The sequence below is a fragment of the Oryctolagus cuniculus genome, chromosome 13, assembly GCF_964237555.1.
Source record: "Oryctolagus cuniculus chromosome 13, mOryCun1.1, whole genome shotgun sequence".
NCBI lineage: Eukaryota > Metazoa > Chordata > Mammalia > Lagomorpha > Leporidae > Oryctolagus > Oryctolagus cuniculus.
The window spans coordinates 98,848,913-98,869,713 of record NC_091444.1 but is presented as its reverse complement, the minus strand read 5'-3'; positions in this window follow the sequence as shown (position 1 = coordinate 98,869,713).

Genomic DNA, 20,801 nt, shown 5'->3' with positions numbered 1-20,801 from the left:
ATTGGTTTTCTAAATGGACCGCGGGAACGGTGACCGTCCCGAGTCTCTGGTGGCGGACAGGAGTGGCACAGATAAATTAAAACCAGGGAGTCGAGCTCCCTGTTAATGTTCCTGGGAAAGCAGTAGGAGATGGCCTGAGGATTTAGTCCCCTGCCACCCACGTGGGAGACCTGAATGGAGGGAGCTCCAGGCTCTTGGTCCTGGGTGTAGTGGCCATTTGGGGAGTGAACCAGTGGATGGAAGATCTCTCACTGTCTCTGTAACTCTGCCTTTCAAATAAATAAACCAGTCTTAAAGAAAAAAAGAAAACAAAACAGGGCTCTCTGGCGAGGCCAGTCAAGGTCCTTGCAGTTACATTTGGAAGAAAGCCTAAAGCAAAGTCCAGCCATGGATAGGCAGGGCATTCTAGAATCTACCAATTGAGGAGCGCCATGGTTCTCTCCAGGTAATGAGACATCTGCTACATAAATAGGGATTTGCTGCTCACTCTGCCCACTCCAGAGTTTTTCCTTGGGACATAATTTATGGATTCATCTTTAAGAAAAAATGAGAATGATCTCAACGAGGAGTAAAAGGCATCCAACCCAGTAGGCTTCTTAAATCCTTTTTATGAGTAGACTGTTTTTCTAATTTCTTCTGTTTCTTCTCCGAGTTTGTGTATGATATATTATCACACCAGAGTGTGAAGCCAGCCAAATGAGCCCCAGGAAAGAATTACTGCTCCAAAGTAAATAGAGGAACTTGGCTAATACTACACGATCAGATATCTTGCAAATAAGACACACAATTAAAATATCATTGTATAATGAGACGGAGAGTTACAGATGGCATAAGATTGTCCCATTATGCAGAAGTGGAAATTGGATCTCTGGGTTCAGCTTGGAGAAGAATTCTGGGAAAGGGACCTTTGAACCCGTGCAGGGCAGAGGGAAGGATGATGGAGAAATATGGCTGAAAACCAGGGGTCACAGAAGATCGGAAACCTAGGACGCAGAGCAAATGTTTAGCAAACCGCTGTAGGGGTGTGACAGGCCTAATGTCTGGGGACGTGCTGCGATTCTCAGATTTTAGTTAGCACCATTGGAATGTAACTGTGAGGTTAAATTATATGAAAGCATATCTTTATATTTGAAGGGATCTCATCACAGAAGAGACATTCCAAGCCAGTGATAGCGTACTTTAAGCAAAACAAGGAAACTCGAGTAGAGAAAAGAATGGAGGATGAGACTTTAAAAATAAACTCATTCTAATGCAATTTTTTACCCAGTAAAGTAGGTAAATTAAGAAATGCACGGGGGTTGCTGTGGCACAGCGGGTTAAGCCGCTGCCTGTGAAGCCAGCATCCCATATGGAAGCGCTGGTTCAAGTCCTACCTGCTCTGCTTCCGATCCAGCTCCCTGCTAATGAGCCCAGGAAAGCAGCAGAAGATGACCCAAGTGCTTGAGGCTCTACCATCCACGTGGGAGACCTGGATGGAGTTCCAGATTACAGTGTTTGCTTGGACCAGCCCCAGCTACTGTGGTCATCTGGGTAGTGATACAGGGGATGGAAGATCTCCCCCCCCCCCCCCTCTCTATCACTCTGCCTCCAAATAAAGAAATGAATCTTAAAAAAAAAAAGCAATGCATGAACAAGCTTACTTTTTAGTGACATCAGAAAGGGAATTAAAGCATAAGAAAGCGGGAATTGCAAGCCAAGAGGTAATAAAGTCAATCCTCAGAGCGTCCCATTACGGCACTCAGCTTGAAATAAGTCACTGACTGGGACAGGAAAAAAATTATTGCAAAAATTTTTACATCGCGCTATTATTTCACTTTAATGAGGCAGCTTGGACAGCCTGGGATATGCACTTAGAGAGAGATTTAAGTCTGTTCAGTAGATCAAGATTAGTAGGCACACAATGAGAGTCAATGGTTTCCCAAGAAAACTAATCTTTCAACTTTTTTTTTTTTTCCCCCTTGGGGGAAGCGTCATGGAGCTTCCTCCCTTGAGGAGCGAGGACCAGGTTGGTGCTTTCCTTCCTGTTCCTGGGGCTCGCTGCCTGACGCTGGGTGTTGTTTCCTACTTAAAGGCATTTCAGGCGGTAGTGAGACTTTTCCTTCTCTGGCGAGTGACACTAGTCCCGCAAAATTGCATTCCTTGCTCTTCAAGGATCAAAGACATGGAGCTAATTTCTTACAACTATTCCACAGCTGGGGAAGGCAACTAACCAGGGCGAAGGCTGAGCCTTTGCCTTCGCTGAGCCAATTAAAAATAAGTCCACAGCCTTCAATAAAAGGTATATATTAGGGCAGGATACTAATTAGGGCTTTTTTTTTTTTTTTTTTTTTTTTTTTTGTTCTTGGGAAAAAAGAATGTAACTCTCTCCTCTTCCTTTGAAGGTTAACAATGCTCCATGAGTTTTGCTAATTGGTTTGTTAAACTTTTCCAATGCTGGAGTAATTCACGTTTGGACTATGCACCCTTGTGTAAGGGCTGACCTCAGCCTGAGTTTTATTTAAGTGTTTGCTCTTTGTTAGAGACGAACCAAAACAGGAGGATGTGTTCTAGAAGAGAGGGTGAAAGGTCATTTGGTCTCATCCCTGCCTTTGCGCCAGCGTATTCGAAGCCAGTGAGCTGAGCCATGTGGTAGACAGATGCCGAGGTGGTGGGGTTTAGACAGGGTGGTGGCAAGCGAGGTCATGATGGGGCGGAAACTTAGAGCTTAGCTTCACGGTCTAGAAATCCAGTACCCACCCGTGAACACTCACGGATGAACAGCGCCCAGGCTCTCAGGGCACGGCGTGTAGATTTCCGAGATGCAAAGGACAATGACTAGAACTGCTCTGCTCAGCTGATTGCCTTACTATTGGTATCTGATGGCGGGCTCCTGCCCTACCACCACTGAGTGCTATAGCCTTTGGGTGTACAGAAAAATTGTTACTCATTTATTTTTATTTATTTGTAAGGAAGAGAGAGAGAGAGGTGGGGGGTGAAGATAGCTTCCATCTCTCTGTTGGTTCACTCCCAGGGCTGGGCCTGGCCAAAGCCAGGAGCCTGGACCTCACTTAGGGCTCCCACATGAATGACAAGGACCTAAGACTTGAGCACCCATCAGCTGCTGCCTCCCCGGCTGCGCATTAGTGGGAAGCTGGGTCAGAAGTGGAGCAGGAACTTGAACCTGGGTATTCTGATACGGGGAGCAAGTGTCTCAATGACAGCCTACCTGCTGCCTGCAACGCCTGCCCCCGTGTTCACCTTTTGCAAGAGTTTTGCTTTTCCTGTCTGTGGGTCAGGGACAGAGACCATCCTGGGACAGATTCTCTCTGGCTCCTTGAGCGCTTTTGAAGTCTTGGATGAGCCTGGGCACCTTGGATGCTGTCCTCTGTGTATCAGATCGTCAACAAGACAGGCAGCAAGATAAATGAGGAGCCCGGCTCGCTGGAGCTGCAAGTCTTCAAACCAGAGCCTGCCAGAGCCACGGAGGGCCCAGCCTCCGAGGAGATGTTTGCTTTCTTTTGAAAAGTCATGACTACGAAGTCCGTCGTGCGATTACTGAGAAATAAGTAAAAACAATAAACAGATATTTCATCAAAGGCATGTTAATGTCGGGGGATCTTTTTTTGATTAAAATTGTGAGATGTCTGCGACCTAAATGCCTAACGTCCCCATGAAACCACGCAACCAGTGGCTCTTGCCTTCTAAGGCTGTAGTAGGATGCAAAGTTGAGGCTTGCAAAAGGTATTTTTTAAAAAAATTCTACAAAATAAGGACACTGTTTTGCCTCTGAATTCCAGAAGATCTTTGTGTTCTGTTTCTGCCTCACCGTGATGGTACCGCCACCTCAGGGAGCAGCACAGAACACATCCAGCCCCTCACCCGTCCCTGCCTGGGCTCCACCAGGGACAGAAAGTGAGTTTGTCCCCCCAGGCCGGCTCTCATGTTCATGACCGAATCCTAGCCGATCTTGAAGCACTACATCACCGGCTCACATTCAGTGGGGCCAGGAGGAGGACGTTTGTCAAAGGCAGCGTGGTGAAGGCAGGGGAAAGCAGAGGAAACTCTGTGTGGACTTGGGAGAGGACAGCAGGGTCCGAAGTCTGGGGCTGCCTCTGGGCCACACCCCGGGGCTCCCCTCTCAGGTCCTCCTGGGTGCAAGGCTGCACCTGCCGTCCACATACCGTGTCCAGTGTTGGTACTTCAAGTGGAAAAACATGTGAAGACATTTACGTCTTAGTTGCTAGGTCAAAACGAATTGCCTACATAAAAAAGAAAATCAACCCAGCAAAACACGATTACCAGTCACATTCCCAAGTCGCTTCCCATGGCATATTTCAAAACTTATCTTTCCCCTACACCCACATAAAGCGAGGGAGTCGAAAAAAAGTGCAGAGTTTTGAAAAGAGAAAGGCTCCTTTGATAGAATGCACAAGAGAAGGCATGTTCATAAGAATAAGAAGCAGGGAATGAAAGCAGAAAAGACCATTTCCCCCAAGAAGCCTTCCTGGATTTGGCAAGAAGAGCGCTGGATTCTTCTCCCTCTCGCTCCGTGTCTTTTATTTAATACTGAACATGACAGCAAAGCTTAAGAAAATACATTCTATGGGCCTGGATCCAAAGCTTCAGGAAGCTCTGATCCTAAAATAACAGCGGAGAGAGGACAATCAAATCATTTTCCAGAGTAAGATAGCTATCAGGACTCAGGATATGCAAGTGGGTAATCAAATATCCCTATGCAAACAAAAACAAGGCGAGGGTGGTGTTTTTCCCCCTCAGTACAGAATTACTTGTCCAAAGCAAGCAGCAAAGCGCTCCGAAAGTTGTGTGTGAGTGACTTACTTGGATGGCAACCGCAGTTTTCAAAGACACCTCACACAGACCGCTGCTTTATAGTGTGCAAAAGGACTTCTAAAAGACGCATTTCAGGATTTGACCAGGAGAAGCAAAGGCTTCAAAGAAAATCGTTCCTGTGGTCTGCGGGGATGAATTTCTGTGCATTTCCGCGTCGTGTTGATTTCCTTCTTGGCTGTGTTGAAGGCACAGACACGCGTGGGGGAAGACAGTCACAGCTGGGCCTCAGGGGAGCTTACCAACCAAAGGGGCTGTCCCATTTCACTTTTTCCTCTTCACTTCACGTGTGAGCTCCTGGGTTTGCCGGTGAATGAGACTCGAAATTAACATCTTGGAACCAAAATTTCATCTATAAATTCTTTAGTTATCAAAGGAAAGAGGCATGCCCACGATTAAGTCATCAGAACACACGCATTCAAGTTCACATAGACAGAGGAATTGATTTTGCTTAGACTGAGAATCACAGCACCGTGTACTTACGCAGGATTCAGAAATCATGCTGCCTTTGGGGCGGGTCTTGTGTGGTCAGTTACTTGGCTGCTTGCAGTGCCTGCATCCCAAATGCAAGTCCTGGCTGCTCTGTTTCCAATCCAGCTTCCTGTTAGTGCACCTGGGAGGCAGCAGATGATGGCTTAAGGGCTTGAACCCCTGCCACTCCTGTGGGAGCCCCAGGTGGAGTTCCGGTCTGTTGGCTTTGGCCTGGCCCAACCCTGGCTGTTGTGGGCATCTGGGGGAGTGAACCAGCAAATGGACCATCTGTCTCTCTCCCTCTCCTTGTTGCTGTGTAGTTCAAGTAGCGGAAAATAAATGAATACATCCTGAAAGAATCAGGACTAGCTCAACAGCTGATAAAACTCGGATCACCGGCGAGCCGAAAACAATCGTGCGTATACCTGAAGCGTGCACTTAAACTTGTAGTTGGCCAGAAATGCTTTCAACACCAGGGGCCGGTCTGTCCCTCCCAGAGGGCTGCAGGGTGAGGGAGCCCCGGCTGTCTGTGGGATGAAGAGGAAGCCCCCACAGTCGCTTGCATCCCACCTGGATGCCTTGCATCCTGGATCCTGGAAACTGATCACCTGCGATTGATAGGTGGGGGCCATTTTTCTTTAGCCTGCTGCAGACCCACAACTTCAGCTGGGGGAGAAGCGCTAGGTCACCTTTCAAGGGGTTCTGGGTAGAAGGAATTCTGTTCAATGGACTCTGAGAGAGGAAGAAAAAATTGCTCAAAGCCCCTGTGCTGCGTATCAATCACTGGTTTCCAGTTACTCAGCTTTTTTTTTTTTTTTAACAAGTCTTAAGGATCCTATAAACTTTGAAAGTTGTAGTAAAATATTTATAGAGCAAGTGAAAGAAAAATATAAACCAGTAGTCTAGGTGAAATTCTGACATGACTAAAATTCCTTTTTGCTGCCCTGGCTTTTGGGAGGAGGGCTGGGGCCCTGTGCAAGTTTTCACCCCGTCGACCGGCAAGGCTGTGATTTCCACAGCCCCTCCATTAGTTCCTTGTTTCTTCTCCCTGCTGTTGACTTTAGAAATTCAAGCGACGATTTTGATGAAAAATGACAAGTCCCCACCCCTGCCGCTGCCACGGCTCAGATGGCTTAGGTCATTACCCCTTCTGCAGGTCCCTGGGAAAGGCCTCCGGAGCTACTTTCCACCGTGCACCAGACGCTCCAGAGGAGCCCCCGGCGTTAGAGGCTTGTAGAAGGTTCCATCGACGGGACGCCACCCGAAGCCCCAAGTTGCTCTCCACTGCCGAGGTCACGGGCCTCTGAGGGGGCCGGGGGGGGGGATTCCATCTGGAGCGATCCTATTTTACCTTTGAGCCTTGGCTCCTGCAATGGCTGCTTGGGCTCCCCTGCCTCCCGGCCAGGGTGTGGGGTCTCTCCCAGTAGGGCGCTTGTTGGGCAGCTGCTGCAGCGCCGCCAGCTGGTGCTGTCGATGGTGCAGACGGACCTTAAGCAAAGCAGGGGTTCACGTGGATGCCTGGGGCAGGGAAATGCATATAAATGTGCTCCATAGGATTCCAGGAAAAACAGATGAACGGTTTGGAAGTCACGAGGGATTTCCTAAATGGTTTTGGTGCACGGCAGCCAAGAGGTTGTTGCTTAAAAATAAACCCCAGGGTCGTAACTGAAAGTATGTTATGAGGCAAGGAAGGTCGTCAAAAAGCACGGGCAAGAGCAATGTATCGTTCGGTCCTGCTATGATGACTTCGGGGGTGAAGTCAAGTTCACGTCCTCTCCTTCAAAAGTCTGAGTGCAGGGGCCGGGAATATGGCGCTGCAGTTTAAGCTGCGGCCTGCGGTGCTGGCATCCCGGATAGGATTGCTGGTTCGAGTCCCGGCTGCTCCACTTCCGATCCAGCTCTCTGCTATGGCCTGGCAAAGCAGTGGAGGATGGCCGAAGTCCTTGGGTCCCTGCACCCACGTGGGAGACCCAAAAGAAGCTCCTGGCTCCTGGCTTCAGCCTTGCCCAGCCCTGACCTTTGCGGCCATCTGGGGAGTAAACTAGCTGATGGAAGATCTCCCTTTCTCTCTCTCTCTCTCTCTCTCTCTGCCTTTCAAGTAAATAAATAAATGTTAAAAAAAAAAAACCAAATGCTTCTCTCCTTCAAAGCAAAAAGTATGATTAAGAAATCATAGAGTAACTGCACAGAAGCATTTCAGCCAACACTGTGGCCCTGAAATTGGCCATGGCAAAGACCGACATGGCTGTGCCATCTGTTGGCTTCTGCCCCGGGGCTGCCCTCTGCCTTCCTCCTCTGAGGTGCTGGAGGTTTTGCACACGTCACTATGGTCCGTCTTCCAAGTTCACTTTGCAAGGAGTTGCTTTCCGGGTTTGTATCCTGGCCCAGAGAAAATAAATATAAAAGCAAAAAGCATCGAGTGAGCGAGCTCCAGGGGAACTTTCTGACCGATGTGAGGTCACTGGCTTAGTACTGTGTAGGCTCATTTTGTCAAGCAAAGCAGGATCGGCCGCGTTGATCTGCTGTATCTCCTGGCTCTGTTTTCGGATGACTTTTGGTTGATTTTAAGCATCAAACACACCTTCCCGGTGTGAAGATTTATAACCATGGTGAGGCTTCTGACGGAGCGTGCTCTTGGCGCTGGTGGCCGTTCCAAACGAGGAACTGGCAAAATATTCGGAGCTGTGACTGCATCCGTGTGCGGTGATGCCCAGCGGAAAAAAATATTAAAACAACAAAACAGCACAACTGTTCCTTAAAAGTTACTGGAGGTTGGGAAATCAGTTCATTATGTGGCAGGCTTCCTTTGTGTTGGGAAAAGTCCGTGGGAGGGGCAAGAGCAGGGTCACTTACGCAAGGCCAGTCGTCAGCGGTGCCACTGAGTGTGGCTGAGACGGGACGTGGTCTGTTGAATATCAGTGGAGCTTCGTTCTAGTCCACAATCCTCCTTGCTGCATCTCTAAACACAGATTTGCAGTGGCACGATTGTCTCTGAAGTTGTTCAAGGAATGTGCACGGATACACACGTGTATCCACACCCATGCGTGAGTGTGGGTGTATTTTCTCTGATTCTTTGTTTTAGGACCCCCAAATGAGCTAACCCATAAAGTAGCCCCATTCTTTCTTCACTCCGTGTTGGATGAAAGACCAGGAAAAATGGTGCCTCCTTGTGGTGCAGCAGGTTAAACCACCGCCTGTAGCGCCATCTTCCCGTGTATGGGCACCGGTTCAACTCCTAGATGCTCCACTTCTGATCCAGCTCCCTGCTAATGTGCCTGGGAAGGAAATAGAGGATGGACCAAGTGCTTGCGCCTCTGCCACTCACATGGGAGACCTGGCTGGAGTTCTGGGCCCCTGACTTCAGCTTGGTCCAGCTCCAGCTGTTGTGGCCATTTGGGGAGTAAACCAGTGGGTAGAAGATCTCTCTCTCTCTCTCTCTCTCTCTCTCTCTGTAACTTTGCCTTTCAAATAAATAAATAAATCTTTTTTTTTTTTTTTTTTAAAGATAGTCCAGGAAAAGCATGTGAGACAGGTTTGGCCTGAAACTCCAGGTGCAGGTTCAAGCTCCTGGTGTGATGTGATGAAGTCCAGTAGATGGACATGGACTTCAGATGCCTGTGGTTGGTGTTTGTGGCCGAGGTGGACACAGTGGGACTGGTGGCTGGCTTGAGAGTTGCCCTTGTGGGGAGGGAAGCTCCCAGGGCCAGTCCTGTTGGGGCGAGAGCGAGGCCTGGCACTGAGATCCAGGACTGGGGTTCTCGAGCCGGGCTCACTGGAGCCCTGGGGACAGGAGGCTGAGCTGACCCAGAGCCAGGAGGGCTTCGAGGTTGACTTTGGAGCTGAGACCCTGCCTAGGAGCCACTTTCGCTGTGTTTCAGCCCAAGCCTTCAGTAACATTTTGTTGTACAATCCGAGCTCCTCACTGCACTTGGGGGAGTGAAAGGCAGAGCTGGCGACTGCATGTAGGAGGGCAGGCAGCAGGGGGCGCCAGTTCTGAGCATGTTCTAGGGGCCTGGAGGGCCTTCCAGCATTGGCGCTGGAACCAGGGCAGCTGGAGGATCTCAGGTGAGTCCCGACACGGGCAGGTGGATGGCACCCACGACCTGCGCCTCAGCAATTCTCCAAAAAGTCCGCAGAGGAGAGCTGGTCTCAGACTGTGCGACTGGGCCTCAAGGTTAAGGTCATTTGGATCTTCCTGGCCATTGCAGGCACCAGCACCAGCTTTTCCCACCTGCTTGCTGGGGCACTTCTTTCAACTCTTCCTCCATCATTGGGTGCAATATCAGTGTCACATCCTCAGAGAGGCCATCTCTGGCCACCCTGTCCAAAGTCCTTCTCTGCCCCTCTTCTTTCCACCATGTCACTCTGTGTGCAGAACTTGGCGTCGCTTCTAGTAACTAATTATCTGTTGTCTGTTGCTTCTCCCAGGTGGAAGCAGTTATGTGTGCCAGAGTGTCCCTAACACTGCCGCATGGTGGTGGAGTTTATTAAATCAGGGCAGAATACATTCAAGAATGATGTCTCCAGCTGGCGCCGTGGCTCACTAGGCTAATCCTCTGCCTTGCGGCGCCAGCACACCGGGTTCTAGTCCCGGTTGCCCCTCTTCCAGGTCAGCTGTCTGCTGTGGCCCAGGAGTGCAGTGGAGGATGGCCCAAGTCCTTGGGCCCTGCACCTGTGTGGGAGACCAGGAGAAGCACCTGGCTCCCGGCTTCGGATCAGTGCGGTGTGTCGGCTGCAGTGTGCCGGCCGCAGCGGCCATTGGAGGGTGAACCAACGGTAAAGGAAGACCTTTCTCTCTGTCTTTCTCTCTCTGTCCACTCTGCCTGTCAAAAAAAAAAAAAAAAAAAAAAAAAAAAAAAAAAGAAAAAGAAAAAGAAAAGAAAAGAAAAAAAAAGAATGATGTCCCCAGGAATGGGGGAGCCCATTACCGAAATCACACATGCACACAGGGCACGCCCATACACACCTATAGACACATGCACATCTGCACTCACATGTGTGTACATACATGTGCACACCCACACACATGCATGCAGGCACACACACACACATTCTGTTGGCTCTTTACCTGTAGCTCCAGCAGTCCCCTGCCTGCCAGAGTCCACTTTGGATGGGTGTTCAATTGTGGTCCTGTTGTCAAGGCCACCCACCTGTTCCCCGATGGGCCTCTGCTTCTCTGGTTCTATCAGGGAGCCTCCCCCATGGGCCACGGGCCTCCAGTGTCCCCACTCCTCTGGCTCATGCCCACTGTCACTCCTTGCTCCACTCCTCCTTTCTGAAATCTACACACAGCTTCTCGAGGTGCTGCACACTGACTTCTCCATCTCTGTGCAGTACCCAGCAGGGAAGATCGCCCCTGCCACAACCAGGAGAGCTTTTTCCGTGGAACCCAGTGGGAGGCACCATCAGCAGCGTTCTCGAGAACGGATTCCCAGCCAGGGGCAATTGGGGTGGCCTGGATTGCATCGCCAACCCCGAAACCTGTCCCAGCTACTTTGAAGATAAAAAGGATGACTCAGGCCCATTTTTAATTTACAAGGCGTTCTTCGGGAAAGCGATGGCTTAGGAGGGATGATGAAGCTGGGTCTGCAATGAGGCAGGGTGCCTGAGGACCCGCCCACTCTCAGGGGTGGCAGGAAGTGCTTCCCTGGGCGAGTGCGCCGAACCGTGGGGGGAGCTGGGTGGACGCTCTTGTCCATGGAGAGGTCACACTCAGGGCCCAGTGCTCCAGTTCCCAGGCACCAACTTCATAAAAGCATTCCTCTCCCTCCAGCCACCCATTAACCTTTCTACATTGGCTAATGATTAATGCCATTAGCTCGGGGCTGGGATGACAACTCCCACAGAGGATCCAGTGCCCATGCCGGGGTGGGCTGTGGGAATTCTGCAGATCCAGCCGGCTGGCCTCTGTCTGTCTGGGTGTGGAGATAATGGCTTTCCCCCTGGCCATCAGTGACTTTTATTGCCATCATAATTACGCATCTGTTCGCCTAGCACCTGTCCTATTAGTGGGGTGGCAGGAACCCAAATAATCATGTCAGGTTTACCAGACCTAAACAGCGTGGATGTCATCGGTGACATCATGACTCAATGTTGGGGGAGCAAAGGCTTCCTTGGGCGGGACACAGCTTTTCAGGGTTTGCTCTGAGTTCCTTTATCTGTGGTGTGGCTCCCCCAGGTTAGACTTTTACGAGATTTCTATTCACATAGGTAGAAAGTCAGCCAAGGGATCCAACTCAATATACAAGGGCGCTTCAAAACATTTGCTGAAAATGGAACTAAAAATAAGTATATTTTGGTGCCAAAATATTTGATGTTTTAAAAGATTTGTTTATTTATTTGAAAGTCAGAATTAGAGAGAGAGAGAGAGAGAGAGATTGATTTGATTTGATTTGCTGGTTCACTCTCTAGTTGGTCCCAATGGCCAGGGCTGGACCAGGCTGAAGCCAGGAGCCAGGAGCTTCATTCAGGTCTCCCATGTGGGTGGCAGGAGCCCAAGGACTTGGACCATGTTTCAGTGCTTTCCCCAGGCTATTAGCAGGAAGCTGCATCAGAAGTGGAGCAGCCAGGACACAAAACCAGTGCCCATGTGAGATGCCAATACTGCAGGTGGAGGCTTTACCTCCTCTACCACAATGCCGGCCCCGCAAAAAAATATCTGGATTCCATGCAGATTTTGTTTTCATCTTATACATTTTTATGAACTTTTTGAAGAACCCTCAGAGGCATGGGTTTTGAAACTTTTTTTGCAGCTACATAAATTTATCTTTCAATTCCATTTTCCCCGAGATGTTTGAAGTATCTTCCTATTTTGTTCTCAGTTCTAGAGCAGTGATGCCAGACACAGGAGAAGGCAGCAAGCAGAGGGAATAAACTCTTCAAATGAGAACCAGTCCGCCAAGTTGGGATCATACATTTTAAAATCCAAATTGTCCCAGAAAAGACTTCGGTTGTTGTATATTTTTATGTTAATTTTATATGGATGCAGCTTTTGAAAGCCAAGGGGATTTCAAAAAGTTTCATGGAAAATGGAATTAAAACATAAGTTTATTTTGCTGCAGAAATTTTCAAAATCCATGAATATAAGGGGTCTTCAAAAAGTTCATAAAAATGCATATTATGAAAAAACCATGTATGAGTTTCCAAAGTTTTGTGTGTGTGTGTGTGTGCGTGTCAAAAAAAAAGTTAGAGTTTAATTCCATTTTTCTGAAAATTAGAGTTTTTGAAACACCCTTGTATTTCAGCTTCTGGGGCACAGGGTCCGTGAAGTTTCATGTTGCGCCTTAAAGTCGACTTCACAACGTTGCGCGAAGGTTGGACTCCTAAGAAGGAATGCGTCTCAGATCCGAGGAAGGCAGGCGGCAGGCAGGGATCTTCTCTGAGCGCACTGGAAGCCCACGTGAGGACAGCCCAAGTCGCTGCCTGTGCCAGCCGTGCGCTGACGTGCAAGCGAAGCAATCACGGCCAAAGAGCTAGCCCGGCTTGCTTAGGGAGCCACACGTCTTGATGCGTGTTTTTGCTCCATCTGCGTAAACCCCACAGTCACAGCACCATTTTACAGGTGCTCTGAACTGCGCCAAGCCCGTACTCCCAGCGCAGTGTGTTCAAAGCCTCCTCATTTGCTTTTATCTAGAAAAGCCCAGCTGCCCTGGCCCCTGACGTGCTCCGTGTTGAAGCCCTTGGCCCTGACCCCCTCAGAAGTGCCCGCTCTGGGACTGGATCCCTCGCTGGGGCAGTCCCACTTCCGGGACCTTTCTTGCTCAGCAGGGCGGAGCAACTACTCTTCAACTGCGAAGCCTGGTGGACGTGGGTTGCACTGACTTTTTTTTTTTTTTTGCCTCCAAGCTTTGCTGTTCCTGGGATCCCATTGTGACGGTTGTAAGTCCCATAAAGAGAACCCAGGAGCCAAAAGACCAGATTCTCTGAGTAGCGCCTGTGCTGGCTTTGTGCGCTGGCTTTTCTTGCCACACATCTGGTAGGCAGTCCCTTCTGGACAGGGCAAAACAGGACAGATCACCCAATTCTTCTCGGGCCCTGGACGAGCTGGATAGATTGGGAGTGGATAGACGGTGTTTGAGAGGGCGGTGGCAGAGAGAGAGGGACTCCTGGTCTTCATGCTGCCGTGTACTGTGGTGCTACTTCTCATCACCCTTCCTCATGACTTGCTCCTGGGGTCAGAGACACAGATGAACACCACCTTCGTGGGCACACCCATACTGAACTCAGAAGTCAAGAGCAATGCACCCTTTCAGTAATATTAATCTGCTTGCTTGCTTAGTCTGCATCCGTCGTCGCCGATAAACCCCAGCAACAGGGAAACTGCCAATTGCTCCCTGGAGCTGGACACGTGCTGGAGAGAAGCGCTCGAAGAAGCACGGGCGCTTGGCTTGTCCGCGGAGAGCCAGTGTCTCTGTTAGCGCTTTCCTGGGGTTGCCCCTTCATCGCAATTGAGCTGAGTCAGCTGTGTGGGTGGGATGTTGCACAGGAAGGGAAAGCAGACGTATACAAGGAAGCATTCGCCGTGCAGTTTTGGCCAGTCGCTTGTTGGATGTACCAGCAGATTCAGTTCAGTTCTGCACCCCCACCCCCACCCCCACCCCCGGGGCAGGGCTCAGCTCAGCAGGTGCTCATCTGTAACATCAGAAAGATGTTCCTGTTCCCATGTTACCCAGAGAAGGAGTTTTGGGCACCTGCACTATTTTTTTTTCAAGATGATGGATCGAAAAGAAATATTTAGATACAAGGTATTTAGAAAGCAAGGCCAGAGGCTGGTGTTGAGGTAAATAAAACTTCTGTCCTTGATGCTGGCATTTGGGCACGGGTTCGAGTCCCGGCTGCTCCACTTCCCATCCAGCTCCCTGCTAATGGCCTGGGAAAAGCAGTGGAAGATGGCCCAAGTGTCTGGGCTCCTGCCCCTGATTTGGGAGACCTGGATGAAGCTCCTGGCTGTTGTGGCCATCTGTGGAGTGAACCAGCAGATGGAGGACCTCTCTCTCTGTAACTGTGACTTTCTGAATCAATTTTTTTTAAATCAGGCACTCTTAAATGTCAGTTTTTTAAAAGATTTATTTATTTATTTGAAAATCAGAGTTACACACAGAGAGAAGGAGAGGCAGAGAGAGAGAGAGAGAGTGAGAGCAAGAGAGAGAGGTCTTCCACCCACTGGTTCACTCCCCAGTTGGCCACAATGGCAGGAACTGGGCTGATCTGAAGCCAGGAGCCAGGATCTTCCTCCAGGTCTCCCACATGAGTGCAGGGGCCCAAGGACTTGAACCACTTTCTACAGCTTTCCCAGGCCATAGCAGGGAGCTGGATCAGAAGTGGAGCAGCTGGGACTGGAACCAGCGCCCACATGGGATGCCAACACTGCAGGTGGTGGCTTTACCTGCTACACCACAGCGCCCGCCCCAATCAAGAGACTAGAATGAGGAAAATAAAATGAATTGAATACAATCATGAGTCAAGTTAATTGCTACAGACCCTGGAATAGCATGAATTGGCCTGTTACATGCGTTTTTTTTTTTTTTTGGGGGGGGGGGCAAGGAGGCAAGTTTGTTTTATGGAGCTGATAGGTCCTGGATGGCTGGGCTAAGTGACCTATGCTTAGACATTAAATGGCTTCGAATAGTGCAGTCCTGTCTTCACACCAAGGCAGGCACCACCTACCCTGAAGGGTCACAGCAGGGTTCCGGGGTTAGGCAGTGGGGCCATGTGTGCGAGTCCGTGCATGGGGCTCTCCTCGCTGAGAAGGAGGCAGGGCCTGGCGCGGACCTCAGAGCGTGGTCAGAATTCCAATGAGTGTGAGAAAAGGTGGCGGTCTCCCCGCGATCCTGTGCCGCGCTCCAGGTCCTTGTAGCTGTGTAGTCGTCCACCGCACGCCCAGAGTTTATCAAGTGTCCTGGGGAGGGTGGAGATCCCGTGTGGCTGTGGACATTCTCTGGCCATTGCAAACAGTGTGATGTGTTCATTTCTGGGGACCGCCTTAAGGAACTGATGTACGCGGGTGACTTTAAATGATAGAAGCCTATTCAGGGCTGTGGAATCTGACATCCAGGCCTTGGCAGGGCCCCGCTCTGTCTGAAGTTTCCAGAAGGAAATCTTTCCCGTGCCCTTGTCTTAGCTTCTGGTGATGCCAAGAGGCCTGGGGTTGCAGAAGCATCAGCCATTGTCTCTGCTGTCTCCCTTGTCCCGTGGGCTTTGTCCTGTGTTTGTCAGTGTCTTTTCCCGCAAGGACGCCAGCCATATTGGACTAAGAGCCCATCTATTAACTCTTTCTAAATAATTCTGTCTGAAAGGTCTATCTCCAAAGGAGGCCATGTTCTGAGGCTCTGGGGAGGGTAGGAGCTGGGGGTGGAGGGTTAGGTATGCAATCCAGTCTGCACATTGCTGCATCTGTGCCAGGAGCTCCCGTGTCCGAACTCCTTCCATGGGGTCACCGGGTCACAGGGTCACGCATCTTCATAGGAGTAAGCCAAATGACTTTTCCACCTGGTTGTGTGAAATGATCCACCCACAAGCAGTGTGCAAGAGTTGCTGATGGGGTGGGCGTGTGGCCCAGTGGTTCATTTGCTCTCTGAGACACTAGCATTGCGTACTGGAGTGCCTGGTTTGAGAACTGGCTCTTCTGCTCCCGAGCCAGCTGCCTGCTAACGCACACCCTGGGAGGCAGCAGGGGATGGCTCAAGTGCTTGGGCCCCTGCACTCACGTGGGAGACCCAGATGGAGTTCTTGGCTCCTGGCTTCAGCCTGGCCCAGCCTTTTCTGTTGCGGCCATTTGGGGAGTGAATCAGTGACGGGAAGACTCTCTCTCTCCCCCCCTCCCCATCTCTCTCTGTAATTCTGCCTTTCAAATAAACAAATAAATGTTAAGAAAAAAAATGCAACAGCCCATCTAGTGTTTCTGAAGACTTGCATTTCCCTGAGTGGTACATTCATTCGTTCTCTCCTTTGTAAAATCCCCATTCTCATCTCTACCTATTTGCTTGAGAGCTTGTTTGTCTTAGCTTTTTGGAAGAATTCTTTGTTGGTTCCACGCATTTCAGACGGGATCTCCCGGGTGGAGGCTTTCTATTTTCACTCTCTTTCTGGGGTCTGTGGTTGAAAAAGTTCTCAATGTAGTGAAACTTCCGTGGGAAAGGTGGGAGATCGCGAGTGTGCAAAGGAGCTGAGAAGCCACCAGCCGCTTCCTGGCTGCAGCCACACACAGTTGAAACCCCACCCTCCTCCGCGCTGACTCAGCACCTGCCCCTTCCCATCATGCCCTGGCCTCAGTCCCCCAGCAGGCAGAAGACACTGAGATGTGCTCCACCTGCAGATGCCATGAAACCTTCCCAGAGACCACCACGCCCACCGCACCCCGCTCAAGCTCCCCCATTCAGTAAGGGGCAACTGACGTGGGTACGTGGGTGGGGACAGTGTTCCCCAGTGAGGTGGCTCATCTTCACCCTCGGGAGGGTGCCGTCTCTTCCAATAAATCCTCTCCCACTCTTGCTGTTTGTGTGTATCTCTGCCTTGAATTCATCTCCTTACTGAGACAAGAACTTGGAATAAATTCAGCTGGGGACACAACAAAGCTGTCCATTTATTTTCTTTAAGGTTTCTGTGTTCTAAGAAGTCCACTCTGACTTTGAAGCAATAAAGAGGTTCCTTTTATATTCTTCTAAAATTTTGGGGTTCCGTCTTTCACAGTTAGTTCTCTAAGTCTCCAAGGAGTGATTTTTGTGCATGGTGTTAAGTTGGGATCCAAATTTCATCTTTTCTCCCAGTGGATACCCCCTTTCCCTCCACTGTGCATCTGTGGTGTCACCCCTGTGATTTTTTTAAAAAGCATCTGTGTGTGCTTTTCTGGGGGTAAAGACTCCTGTCTTCCATCCAATGCCAAACAAGTCCTTGACCCAAGCACACGTGCATTACAAAGACAAGATCCGAGGCTGGTGGGGAGGAAGGAGCAACAGGTGGAGGGCAGAAGCTCCTTCCAACAGGAGGTCTGTTATGGTGGTGGGAGCAGAGCAGAAAAGGTGGGGGAAAATATTCCCTGAGACGCAGCCCTGGGCATTCTTAGTGTTGGATCAAAGAGAGGAGTCTTTGCCCCAGAAAAGCACACACAGATGCTATCTTGGCACACGGTCCCTACAGCTCCCTCCTACCCTGCAAATCCTGGCCGTGGAGCCTCCAGGGGCCAGCAGTCTGTAGGGCAAGGTCACTCTTGGGGGCGTCCAGACCCCAAAGTCCCCTGTCTTAATACAGCTGGCCCCTAGCCACCAGCTACTATGGAGGTTGGCTCCTTCTTTGTGTCCCCTAGGTTGTTCCTCTGTTATTGTTGGTGGCTTCTACTTTTTGTTTATTTCTAAAATTAAACAGTATTTGTCTATTTGAGAGGCAGAGAGAGAAAGGAAACACACACACGCACACACACAGAGATCTGAGTGATTTTCCATCCATTGCTTACTCTCCAAATGCCAGTAGCTACTGGGACTGGGCAGGGGCCAGAGCCGGAAGCTGGGAACTAAGTCTGGGTCTACCAGGAAGCCGACAGACACCAACCACTTGAGCTACTGTGGCAGCTTCTCAGGGTGCACGTTAGCAGGAAGCTAGGATGGGTGGCAGAGTCAGGACTTGAACCCAGGCCCACTGGTATGAGGTGTAGGTGTCTTAACTGCTAGGCAGAACGCCCAGCCTGGGTGATTTTCATTGACCTATATGTGTGTGCATTGATGTCCCAGCTAGTCAACTCCCATGAGCACTGTGTGGAGGGGTGAAGCCTCTCCCTCCTTTCCTTTCTGAACATCACGGAGTATTTTCACTTAAACTATTTTCAAGTATTTATTTGGAAAGCAGATTTATATATAGAGAGACCTTCCATTTGCTGGTCACTTCCTCTAAGTGGCTGCAATGGCTGGAGCTGTGCCGATCTGAAGCTAGGAGCCAGGAGCTTTCTCCGTGTCTCCCACGTGGGTGACAGGTGCTCAAGCACTCGGGCCATCTTCTGCTGCTTTCTCAGGTGCATTAGCAGGGAGCTGGATTGGAAGTGGAGCAGCCGGGACCAGCACCATATGTGTTGCCAATATCACAGTTGGTGGCTTCACCTGCTATACCACAATGCTGGCCCCCTAGTATTTGCTTTTCTAAAAAAGAAACAGCAACAAAAAACCCCTTATTTATGAACAAGCATCCACTCTAGAATATTCCTGACCCTTTGTCCACATTGCACAAGCTTGCAAACATCTTCCTGCTAATGATCAAACTTCCTTCACTGAGAACTATTGCCTGATCAGACCAGCGCTCACCCTAATCAGTGGTGAGTTCATCGGTTCCATGGCATTTCGGGACAGCACTCGCTGCTGGCTCTCAGCGTCGTGTGCAAAGTCTCCTTTCTCATTCCCTAGACACTGAGCCAAGGGCTCGCTCCCCAGTCCAGGAAGCTGCCCCTTGCAGGGCGACACAGCCTGGCTGGGCTCAATGGCTCCTGCTGTCTGTCCCACGTCTTTTTCTGATGGCTGATGGTGTTTCCTACCTCTTCTAGATCCCGCCTTGCCTCCTTCCTCATCTGAAGCCACGCTCTGGGATCCACCCCACGGGACCGCCATGGTCAGCCCTGGAACTCTTTTCCCTCTTGGATTGGCCCCCACCGCCCTTGACTCTGACCCTTGTTATCCCCGGCCTAACCCAGATGCTCACCGTGTTGCTGGCCAGGAGCTGCTCCATTGCCGGGCTTGCCTTTGGCGCCGCACATGGGAAAGTGGTACCTGGAACAGGGGCCAAGGCGGTGCCCAGGAGAACAGAACCGGCCAGCGCCATCCCTGTGCCTCCAAGGCAGCGAGCGGGCGTGAAGATGGGGCCCCTTGTTTGCCATTGTCTGGCTACCTGCAGTCCTCTTTGGCGGGAGTAGGGTGCCAGCCCCCCGTGGAGCTCTTGAGTCCCCCACTATCTTCTTGGAATGTGTTGGTTGTCCTTGTCCCCTTCCAGTGGGTTTCCTCTCCCCGTCTGGCCCTGCAAACCTTACCTCTGCAGGGGCTTTGCCCTGGTGGCTGCTCTGTGTCCACTCCGCTCTGTGGTCTTGGCCAAGGCTCAGCACCTCTGCCTCTCTTTGTAGGTGTGACATCTGTTTTTCCCCCATTCGCTTCATTTTCAGTAGGATCCTCATTCAGTGATAAGATTTCCTGAGACTCAGAGAGGTTAAGCCACCTACCCGAGATCACACAGCCACGAAGGGAGTAAACCAGCCTTCAAATGCTTGACAGTTTGACTACAAAAATGGATGTCGTGTCTCCTAGAACGCAGATGGCGATTCCGCCGAATCCACACCACAACTGCCCACCCCCCGCAGTCTTTCCATCCCCGGATGAACTTGGTCAAGGATAAAAACGCCCCCTGGAGCTGCTTGAAGTCAGCCTCAGAAGCTTTCTTAACACGGTGCTACAGAATGCCCCGCCGATTAAATGGAGGTGAGACTGATTTGCCGTCTTTGCCCTGAGCCGCTCCGCTGTGGGTGTGAGGGATTGCCCCGTGGTGTTTGGCGAGCCAGGAGGCAGGTGCGGCTGCCACGATCCTTGTCTCCGGTGTTTGTAAGACGAGTGCTCCAGCAGGTGCATTCTGAATTGGCTCTGAGTCAAAACAGAAGAGCGCGTGGACAGGGAGCAGGGGAGGGTGGGCGCACCCACAGAGGAGAGCAGGATTCCCCCGAAAGGAAGCTGTGCTGCTGCCCGGCTCTCACGCTCTGGGCTCTGGGCGGCTCAGGTTTCCCTCGGTGGAATCTCACCTCACGCCGGCAGCCAAGGCAAGCCCCTTATCCTTAGAGAAGGCACAGCAGATAGTGGTAGGCTCTGGGCTCCCTGATGCTGAAAGGTGTCCTGGTGACTCAGAGAAAAGCATCATGGGGGGTGCCCTGATGCTGCCTGCATCTCACAGCGGCTCTGAGGGTTGGCAGACGGGCAGTGCAGCGATACCCGTCTCGCCCTGTTCCCCCACGTCCTCCCCACGTGTGTTGGAGCATGTATGTGGGATGCATGTCCTGGAGACACACACTCTGCAGTAGAGGGCTGGGCTCGGCCAAGTGCAACAAGGGCTGGGCTGTGTCCTGGAGGGGGGTGGGCACGGTGGCCCCTAACCCCAGGTTTACAGCTGCAGCAACAGGCACACGTGTCTATGAGCTCATCACCCCTGGCCCAGTGGGAAACGCATTCCCCCTGTGTTGGATTCCATCCTCTGGACGTTGTCCTAGGTTGGCCTAGAAAACCCGGTAGGCATTTTGCTACGACCCCTTAGCAACAGGAATGGTTGGGCCAGGCTCAAGCTCCATCTGGGTCCCCTGCATGAGTGGCAGGGACTTTAGGCATCACCTGTTGCCTCCAAGGGTGCGCTTTAGCAGGAAGCAGGAATTAGAAGCAGAGCTGGAACTTGGACCCCGAGACTCCTGCCCAGGCTATGGGCATCCCAGGCAGTCTTAATTCAGCTCATCAAATCCGTAACATCCAATCAGCCTTCCCAAAAGTGCCCTATTGATT